General features: G+C 52.3%; 1 pseudogene; it reads right to left on the bottom strand.

The window, feature by feature from the left end:
* Window positions 1–2,280: 2,280 nt before the first annotated feature.
* Window positions 2,281–9,869, bottom strand: LOC127035571 (adhesion G protein-coupled receptor E3-like; annotated as a pseudogene).
* Window positions 9,870–10,816: the final 947 nt, after the last annotated feature.

Consider the following 10,816-nt stretch of genomic DNA (forward strand, 5'->3'; position numbering starts at 1 on the left):
CAAGGGGCTCTCTCCTCCCATGGAGGTTAAGTCCATTAATGGCTGTTAACCAGGATGGGTAAGGCATGGTGGCCCTAGCCTCTGTTTGTCAGAGGTGGAGATGGTTAGCAGGAGAGAGATCACCTGCTCACTGCCTGTTAGATTCATTCCCTCTGGGGCACCTGGCATTGCAAAACGATGAATAGTGCTATTTTCTCTGAAACATCAGGAATGAAAGTACAAGGGAAGGTAACAAACATGTCATGAAATGCATAAGGTGATTTGTAAGCTGTTTATCCCAGCTTCATTGTCTCAGTCAATAAATGTTGGAATAACTCACCTTAACGCTTTGTCCAGCCTAGGGGGCAGTGGAAAGTCCTGCCACTGACTCAGCAGCGTCCATTGTCACAGGTATATATGTGCTAGTGTAACTGTAGATATTGATCTAGAGAGCTAGGACCGTGCTTCCTCAGCAATAAACCTAGCCAGGCACCTTTGCAACTAAACCAAGTCTTGTGGTCATTGCGAGGTCAATCAGAGCCTGCTGTACAGGCTGTCTGGCCAGAGCCAGTGCAGCATGCAGAAAGAACACTGTTGAACATCTGACGATATTGATTCCATTCCAAGTTTCTTCCACGCTATATTTTTTAAATTCATATGGACCTCCTTTGCTGGCAACCCAGCATGTCCATACCTTATCAAACTCTGCGGATTTTCAGGAAGGGATTGGGGGGGTCCCTAGCACATAGCTTTCTGCCATGTTAGATCACAATTCCTACAGAGGGCAGCTTGCTTACTTACCAGATCAACGGTTGGGGTCACCAATGCCACCAGATATTCAGCTGTGTGTGTGTGTTCTTTCTGCATGCTGCACTGACTCTGGCCAGATAGCCCATAGAGCAGGCTCCGATCGAACTATTAAAAACACCTAAGACTGAACTGGGGAAGAACTGGACCCAGTGTCTGGCCTATGAAAGGCATATCTGGAATTCTAAGCTGCAAGCAAAACAAGTTTGTCTTCCAGAATCTCTGCAACCTGCTTAAAACAACATTTTTGGTTGAGAAACTACTACTCGTAGCTACTTTCTTTAGTGTATTAAGCTTAATTTGCGTGTTTGCTTTATTTGCTCAGTAATCTACTTTGATCTGTTTGCTATCCCTTATAATCACTTAATAAACTTATTTTGTTTTCTAAAACCCAGTTTGTGCAATTTATAGGGAGCTGGGGGTCACAGTGGATCACAAGCTAAATATAAGTCAACAGTGTAACACTGTTGCAAAAAAAGCAAACATAATTCTGGGCAGTATTAGCAGGAGTGTTCTAAGCAAAACACGAGAAATAATTCTTCCGCTCTACTCCACACTGATTAGGCTTCAACTGGAGTATTGTGTCCAGCTCTGGCCGCTACATTTCAGGAAAGATGTGGACAAATTGGAGAAATTCCAGAGAAGAGCAGCAAAAATGATTAAAGGTCTAGAAAACATGACCTATGAGGGAAGATTGAAAAAAATGGGTTTGTTTAGTCTGAAGAAGAAAAGACTGAGAGGGGACATAACAGTTTTCAAGTACATAAAAGGTTGTTATAAGGAGGAGGGAGAAAAATTGTTCTTAACCGCTGAAGATAGGACAAGAAGCAATGGGCTTAAATTGCAGCAGGGGCAGTTAAGGTTGGACATTAGGAAAAACTTCCAAACTGTCAGGGTGGTTAAGCACTGGAATAAATTGCCTAGGGAAGTTGTGGAATCTCCATCATTGGGGATTTTTAAGAGCAGGTTAGACAAACAGCTGTTAGGGATGGTCTAGGTAATACTTAGTCCTGCCTTGAGTGCAAGGGACTAGACAGATGACTTCATAGAATCAGAGACTATTAGGGTTGGAAGAGACTTCAGGAGGTCATCTGGTCCTGCTTTGAGCAAGGGGTTGGACTAACACCAATTAATTCATCCCAGCCAGGGCTTTGTCAAGCCAGGCCTTAAAAACCTTTAAGGATGGAGATTCCACCACCTCCCAAGAGCCAATGCCTGCCTAGTCCACAGTGAGTGACCCCTGGAGCTCCCAGGAGAGCCAAGGGAAGGGAACGTGGAAGTGCCAGGACAGGACATTCTGGTCTGGTGCCTAAGACATCTAGGATAATCCTCGATAGTGACCGACTCTCACTAACACCTGCAGTGATGTTCCCAGCTGACTCATAACCAATCCTGCGTCATTCAGGGGGCAAAGCACCTTTACAGCAGCAATGAGACCCAGCTAGAGATGACTGTGTCACAGGCTGGTATTGGAACAGAGCAGAGGACATCTTACTATCTTGGTGCTGGCGGTGGGACAGCAGACATGGGCAGATCGGATGTCTGAGATTTCGTGCTGAACGTTCGGAATCCCTTGATCCATCTCCTGTACTCCTCTGTCACCTGAAGAGTGAGGGACACAGTCACTGCACTATGTAACTAACACAGAGAAGATCAGACGTGGCCACTGCGAGGCCGATGAAGGTGCTGGGTGGGCACTGATGGGCTGTGGGCATTACCTGGCCACTGAGGAGACAGTGCACCAGGAAGATGAAGGCTCCCTGCAGGCTGCTGACGATGGTGAATAAATACGCCATGACTGTGGCTGCTGGGCTGACTTGGAGGAGACCAAGGCTCCATGTGCAGCCCAGAATGAAGAGCTGGGCGATGGCTTTAAAGGTCAGTAACCTGGATAAAGGCAGATGGAGAGATCCCGTTACAATAACTCTGTGGAGAGCAATTGGGTCAGGAGGATCCAGGCAGAGTAGGGTGGAGCTACCATCTCTGGCTTTCCTATCTGGGACAGGGTTACTGTCAATACAAACACACTGGGAATTCATTCCTATGGATCCTAGATATGCTGTTCCCCTCCTGCAATCCCCCACACCCTCTGGTGCCAAGGACCTTCCAAACCAAGACATCTGACCCTCCAGGACTGTTTTGTTGCCCTCTCACCTGTGGTCTCTGACAGTGGACACATCTGCATTGAGGGAGGAGAGTCCATTTCTCAGGATCCACAGGGTCAGCACAAAGAACGTTATATTTATCTGTGGGAACATTGGGAAATATTTCCTTTAAAACATCCCATTCGGGGCCAGTGACACCAGCTGAGGCAGAGAACGATCCCAGGGGACCGAGCCGAACGCTGCAGAACTGGAGACTGCTCATTTCCAGTGGGAATTATCCCCTCCCCGTAATATCCCCTGGAAGCTCTCTGTCCGTCCGCTTGCATAGCGCTGGCAGCACAGCCAGGGCTGAGATGGATCAATGGGATCACAGAGGCCAGATGCTGCTCAGAGTTCAATATGGAGCCTCTCCAGTGCAGTCAGGAGCTATTTGGGGTTTACACTGATGTAACTGAGAGCAGGATCCGGCTCAGAGATTCCAGATCCTGCCTGTAGAATACTCCTTGCCATTTTCAGACTGTAACAAATTCCCACACCCCTCCAACTTCCCCAGGGGTAGGGAGGAATATGTAGGGACATTTGTTTCCTCCCCTACAAAAACCACTGCATAGTGGAGCCCTCTCCCTTCCTTGTTCCTTGTGTCATTAACTCAACTAGACCAAACTCTTCTGTCTTCACTTGGCAAAACTCCTGCTGATGTCCCTGGGAGCTGTGCCTGGGTAACGGCTGCAGGCCTGGGGATACAGCACAGGGACTCATCCAGGGATTGACCACAGCTGATGAGCCAGGTGGGACCTAACTGGGTCTTTCCTTATGTTTTATGGGCCACATTCCCCTCCCTGCTTCACTGAAATCAATGGGGTCTCAGAGGTGAGAGGAGAATGGGGCCCTGTGGTTCTGTGAGGTACCCACCAGGATTATGGCACAGACTGGACCCAGGAAGCTCCAATGAAAGCCTCTATCCAGGGCTAAGCCAGCAGCTACAGGCAGGGAGGAAGAAGAAAGTGACTTTAATGGGATTACTGCCTTTTTTCAGCCCCAGGGGCAGAGAGGGAGTGTCACAGGGCAGCTGGGTCTCAAAAGCAAGATGGATCTCAGCCTGCCTGTGACATGGCCGACTATCTTGCAGGTAGCAGGCAAACAGCCCTCCCCATGTGCCTCAGCATCTCCTGCTTTCAGCCACCACTTCCTCTTCCACCTCCTCAAATGACCCTTTCTGGTGGATGGGCCAGTGTTGAAGGAGGGCCAGACATGCAGCGGAGGGACCTTGGCCTAGCTGCACTGAAGGAAGTGGAGCTGCCCTGATTTACACCAGCTGAGGATCTAGCCTGAGATGTCTAGAACAGACCACCCCCCGTTTTAGTGGAGTCGCTCACTTTAGAGAGGGGATGCTCAGGGATTTGCTCACAGTAAGAAGGTGCATTTGTTTCCTACCCACCAGCCCCACAAACCCAGCCTGGGAGCTGGGAGTCCAGTGGGATCTTTCTGGCTTGTTCTTCCATATCATCAGTGGGGTGAGGAGTGCAGATGTCTGACAGGGGGCACCTCAATGTTGGGTAGCTTAGTGTCCCTGGGGATGGGAAGGGTCCCGGGGGGACATTCAGCTCCCAGGCAGGGTGAGCAGGGAAATCTAGGTTCAAGTCAGACCTGGGGTGAGCCAGACAAGCACATGGAAGCCACATCCCAGCTCCCCTTCGGGATGGGCGCTGCACGTACTGTGTGGAAGTTCCGTAGCCTTCAGAATTCACCCCTGCAGAAATAGCCACCACCAGGGCTGGGAATCCGTAGCCGAATGGGTACATGAATCTCTTCTTGAACCGGCTGGCGCTGGTGTAATTCATGACCTTCAGCTTCCTGATGGTGAGGAAGAGGTGCAGCCCTCCAGTAACATCCAGGTGAAGCAGGCCAGGAAGAGGTCATGTAGGAGGCCAGCAATGACAGCACACGCCACCTGGGGGAGAGAGAGCCCCGGGACACTGCGATGGGGAAGAGAAATGCTGAGTATGGGGGGGGGGGTCACACCGGGATTCTTGTTAGCACAGCTGTCCAGGTATAGTGCTCCGTGACCTAGAGATGGAAGGTACCTTGGTTTCTGGAGAGTCCTGTAGGTGCACATTGCTGATGCAGGAAGGGAGCGGAGATTAGTGGTTAGAGGAGGGGAGCAGGGCTCAGGGGATCCAGGTTCTGTTCCCAGCCCTGCCACAGAGTCCCTGGCTGACTATAGGCAAGTCATGTAGGAGAGGAATCGAGGCACAGGGAGACTATGACATAGGGATAGAACTGGATGAACTCCAGGGATTGTGGACACTCAGAGCACTGTGCCCAGTGTGGAGAGGTACAGGAATCCCCATTGTGTCCTGCATAGCCCCCCAGGAATCCCCATTGTGTCCTGCATAGCCCAGAATCCAGGATCACAAAGGGGTTCAAAACCACACACCCCAGCCCTGCTGCAAGTGGAGGAACAGAGCAGAGGAGAATCAGGCCTTACCTGAGTGTGGATGCGTGTCACCTGGGTGAGGAAGAGCAGGTTGGCCAGGAAGAGGCAGAGGCAGAGCTGCAGGTGGAGGGAGGTGCTGACGTTGCGGATGGAGCGGCACAGGAGGAAGGTGAGGATGGCGAGGAAGAGGCACAGCAGGGAGAAGGTCAGTCCCACGTAGGTGATGATGGTCAGTGGGGAACTCTCCTGTAACACAGCAAAGGGGAAATCACCAGTGATCCCAGCCGAGCCCCCTCAGCTCCGACTCAGCCTTTTCCCCAGCAAAGCCTCCAGTCGCTTCAGGGAGAGCTTTGCCCATGGCTGAGTGAGGAGCTCAGGGTCCTGCCCTGTGACCCGAGTCTCACGGTGAGATATCGTCACTGCGATGGGAGCCATTAGGACAGCGAAGATGGAGAGATGGTCACAGCTGCAGGTGGTGTGAGTGGTGTTCGTGTGCGCAGCGGTGCAGCTGTCCGGAGACCAGCTGCCGCTCTCGGCCACTACTTTCCAGTAGATGCAGACAGGACCGGCACTAGGGGTTTTAGCACCCTAGGCGCACGGCAATTTCGCCTCCCCACGCGCTGGTCCCCCGACTCCGATGGACCTGCTACAGTCGTGTCTGCGGAGGGTCCTGCTGGTCCGCGGCTCTGGTGGAGCTGCCGCAGTCGTGCCTGTGGGAGGTCCACCGGAGCCGCGGGAGCAGCGGACCATCCGCAGGCATGACTATGGCAGCTCCACCGGAGCCGTCTGCCGCCCCTTCCAGCAAAATGCCACCCCCTAATAATCCTGGCACCCTTGGCCATTGCCTAGGCTGCCTAAATGCAAGCACTGGCCCTGGATGCAGAGAGCCTCTTCCTCCTCTTTTTTGGCCTGGAAACACAACAGAATCATCCTCATCCTCATGGGAACACAGAACGTTGTTTCTGTTATCATATGTCTATTGCAAACCCGAGGCCACTGACAGCTCCACGGCTCTCCCCACGCAGCCCCCAGTGCCCACTGGGGCCATCCCAGTGGCAGCAGAGAGAGAACACAGATCCTGCTGCTGCAAAAGCCCAGGCCCTGCTATTGGAAAAAAGGGTAATAAATCCTTGCCAGCCAATAGCACAATAAGGAATGTGAGCTGAGCAGTTCCGACAGCATCCAGCAGAGGGCAGTGCTGTGTGCACACATACACATACGCACCCTAACCACTTCATTACCGTATCAAAGAGTTTCATGCTGACTCCCTGAACCTCACTATCTACACAAAGCGGCTTTCCAGTTATTCCGGCTCAGGAGTGAGCTAGGTGGAGCTCTAACCCTAGAGCACTTTGCACAGCCCTGTGTTGTGGTGTGACCCCTGGTTACCTCCTCCAGTAACACAGCCCCAGTGCATCAGGAATAAGGAGACCTCCTCTTCTCAGGACCATCAGGAGCCAGAAAGGCAGCACGGTCCAAATGCCCAGAAGGAGATGATACCTTCTAAATACCCCTCTGGAGCCCCAGCTATGGAGCAAAGCCAGGGGCTCTCCCTCCACGCACCTGTCTGTAGAGCAGGGTGAAGTTTGCGGGTCTGGAGAGATGAATGGGTCTCCCGTCTCCGACGGCCCCACTCACCACCCTGGAGTTGAGGTGACTCTTCCCCAGCTTCCCACCACCTGGTTGATTTCCCTCGCTGAGACGTCTTGCACGGATGATGGAGTCCAGGGTGGAGTAGGACATAAAAGCAGCAGCCCCCAAACCTGCTGGGAGAGAAGATGACCCCTCATTAGGGAGATGGGGTTGCTAGGGCAAAGAATGAGACGGCCAGGTGCCCAGGGGTCACAGTGAGGATTTGAGGCCTTGAATAGGCAGCTGAGGGTCCACGTTACTCTGGACCCCCACATCTCCGTTGGGGGTCTATCTAGACTAGGGTGTCCCTGCCCTTTCCATTCTCTGGGCTCACTTCATACCAGAGACCCTCTCATGAGCCGTCTCCCCTCTGTACCCCCAAATCCCCAGTGCTTGGGGCTCAAGCTGTGGGACAGGCAGGAAAGAAGGTGTCAGCTTCATGGCCCAAGGCCTGAGAACCACTGGCTCAGCCAGCAAGGAGCACTCCAGGGCTAGAGACAGCGGCCGGGGCCAGCCTGGGGATCCATGGAGAGGGAGGAAGGAACGGGGGAACCCAGACTGGGGTTCGGTGCCAGGGAACCGCTCTGTGCCGTGCTTTGGGCCCTGGGTGTTGCCATCCCCAGGATGGTACCTTGTGTGGCTGCCCCGGTGACCGTATCACAGTGCACGTCCATCGTCTCCTTGTGAGCTTTCGGCGTGAAGACTTCGCTGTGCTGGCTGCAGTTCCCTGTGACGAGCCACGTCTGGATAGCTGCGGGGCGTGGGGGTGAGGAATGACAGAGCCCCTTGCTGTGAAACCACTTCCCTGGAATCTGTCCATTCTGGGTCAGATCCACCCCCATCTCACTCCACGTGGAGCCGGAGGGGCTTCAGAGCTCTTCCGCACTATGGGAGGGGGAAGGTTCGTGTCCCTCCCCGCCCCGAGTTGCACTGATCACCCCTCCCCCCATTCTGGCTGTGTCTCCCTGGGGATGCTGCACCCCAGCAGGGGGAGTAGTGTGAGTGGGGGGAAGCACCTGGCTCAGCGTGGCAGCCCCTAGTGGTGAAATGCCAAATTTGACATTTAAACCCTTCTCGGGCATTGCTATTGCTCCTGGGGGCACTGGCGGGGCTGGGTTATATTTCCTGGTGCAGGGGCACCTGGTGCAGGGTTCTCTGTCTGTACTGAACACAGGCTCACATCACAATGGGATACAGGCTCTAACTTCCAATGGATTTGGGGCACAGAGTGTAACCCCATAGCTCACAGAAGCCAGCAGGTGGCGCTGAGAGCCACACGTCCCCCCTCACCCAGAGACTCTGTCGTCATGTTCTGTGTTGTCCTCTCCAGAGACCGGAGCGCAGTGGCCAGTGCAGCCAGTCCCACGCTCTGCAGCAGGACCATGACGGCCGACCTGTCCATGTCTCCGCTGTCCCAGAGGGAGGTGCTCTTCAGGAGGGCATTGAAAGGGAGAGTCACATTCTGGGGACAGGAAAGGAAAAGCCCTGGGAGCGAGGCACCCAGGGATTCAGGTGCCACGTCCCATGTGTTCCCAGGGGGTGTCGGGCATCACAGCCAATGCCAGTTCAGGGGTTGCAGTGCTCTCAGAGGGGGAGCCCTATACAAGGGAGGTTCACTGAGGCTGACTCAGGGCCCCACTGGGACCTGAAGCTAACTGGGGCTAGAACCCTTTGTCCTTTCTTCTTCACTCCTGCTCCCCCATCCCTCCATTACAGATGCCAGGGAACAACATTGTCACAAGCCCATGGTTTCCTAGGCTGTCTCTATGCTGCATCAGGCAGCTGCTCAGAAATGTCTGGCAGGGCAGGGATAGGGCACAGATCCTGCTGCCTGAAACACTCAGGTCACTGACAGATGAGTTGAAGGACGATCCCCATTAACTGTTAGCAGTATAGCACCTCTGATGAACAACAACAGTTCTGAACACTAGAGTGCGCATGTGGGTGGATAACACAAACGTGCACTCACACAAACACCACTAGTGGGTGCACCCCCCTCCCCACAGCAGTGGAGGGCACAGATCTTGTCTGAGGAGTATCTATATGTCTCCCTCCCCTCCAGTGAGAATCCTAACCTGGCACAGCAGCACGCAGAGCTCTGGGGCACACTCAGGGGCACTAGCCTGCAGGGCACATTTAAGGGGCGGAGCCTCACCTTTCCAGTGATAACGCCGCACTCCCATCTCCAGACGTGGACATGAAACTGTCTAACGTTGAAATAAAGAAAGAGCAAAAACTGCTGCTCCTGCTGCTCCGCTTTCCCTGCAGGGAGACCCAGGGCAGAGGGTGAGTTCTGCAGCTGTGGAAGGGCGATCGACATTGGTGTTTGCCTTATGCAGGGACCTGATCCTGACACCCCACATTGAGTGAATAAAGCTTTTATATCGGATGTGTCCAGGACATGTACAATGGTTCTGTTGCCACAGCGAAAGGTTCATGTGAGAAAGGAAACAGTTTCTAGTAGCAGCTGGAATACATCAAGGCTTGGGACTAAGCCCTTTTTTGTTCACATTGGTGCTGGATGCATTGACAGAAAGCAGCCAGAGAGCAGTCCCCTGGCACATGTCTTTTACAGATGTTGTAGTGCTCCGTGTTGGGAGAGGAAAGAGGAAGTGAAGGAAGATGCAGAGAGACACGGAAGTGCATATTGGAAAGAAACAGCATGAAAATCAGCAGAAGAAATCAGAGTATATGGGCTGTAGATTCAGTGCTCTCCTGCAGGAAGACAATGGGTATGTAAGTCTGGGGACCAGCCGCTAGCAAAACTACAGAAGTTTTAGAAGGTTTGTTATCGATTTGCAAACACCTAGAAGATAATAAGGTGATAAGTAAGTCAGCATGGATTTGTCAAGAATAAATCCTGTAAAATCAACCTGATAGCTTCCTTTGGCAGAGTAATAAGCCTTGTGGCTGGGGGAAGCGGTAGATGGGGTATATCTTTACGTTAGTGAGGTTTTTGACACTGTCTCACGTGACATAAAGAAACTAGAGAAATACAATCTATATGCAGCCACTCTAAGGTAGGTGCGTAACTAGTTGGAAAACCGTTCCCAGCGAGCAGTTATCAGTGGTGTACAGTCAAGCTGGAAGGGCATAACAAGTGGGGTCCCGCAGGGATCAGTGCTGGGTCCGGTTCTGTTCAATATCTTCATCAGTGATTTAGATCATGGCACACAGAGAACACTTATAAAGTTTGCAGATGATCCCAAGCTGGGAGGGCTTGTAAGTGCTGTGGCGGATCGGACTAAAATTTAAAATGATCTGGACACACTGGAGAAATGGTCTGAAGTAAATAGGATGGAGTTCACTAGGACAAATGTAAAGTTCTCCATTTAGGAAAGAACAATCAGTTGCCCACATACCAAATGAGAAATGACTGCCTAGGAAGGAGCCCTGCAGAAAGGGCTCTGGGGGTCAGAGTGGATCACAAGCTAAGTAAGGCCTGGTCTACACTATGCGTTTATTTTGAATTTAGCAGCGTTAAACTGAATTAATGCTGCACCCGTCCACACAACGAAGCTCTTTATTTCAATATAAAGGGCTCTTAATATCAATATCTGTACTCCTCCCCGAGAAGGGGAGTAGCGCTGAAATCGGTATTGCCATTTCGGATTAGGGTTAGTGTGGCTGCAATTCGACGATATTGGCCTCAGGGAACTATCCCACAGTGCACCATTGTGACCACTCTGAACAGCAGTCTGAACTCAGATGCACTGACCAGGTAGACAGGAAAAGTTCCGCGAATTTTTGAATCTCATTTCCTGTTTGCCCAGCATGGAGAGCTGATCAGCGCAGGTGACCATGGAGGACTCATCAGGACAGGTAACCATGCAGTCTGAGAATTGAAGAAGAGCTC

This window comes from Gopherus flavomarginatus, chromosome 16 (assembly GCF_025201925.1).
Source record: "Gopherus flavomarginatus isolate rGopFla2 chromosome 16, rGopFla2.mat.asm, whole genome shotgun sequence".
NCBI lineage: Eukaryota > Metazoa > Chordata > Testudines > Testudinidae > Gopherus > Gopherus flavomarginatus.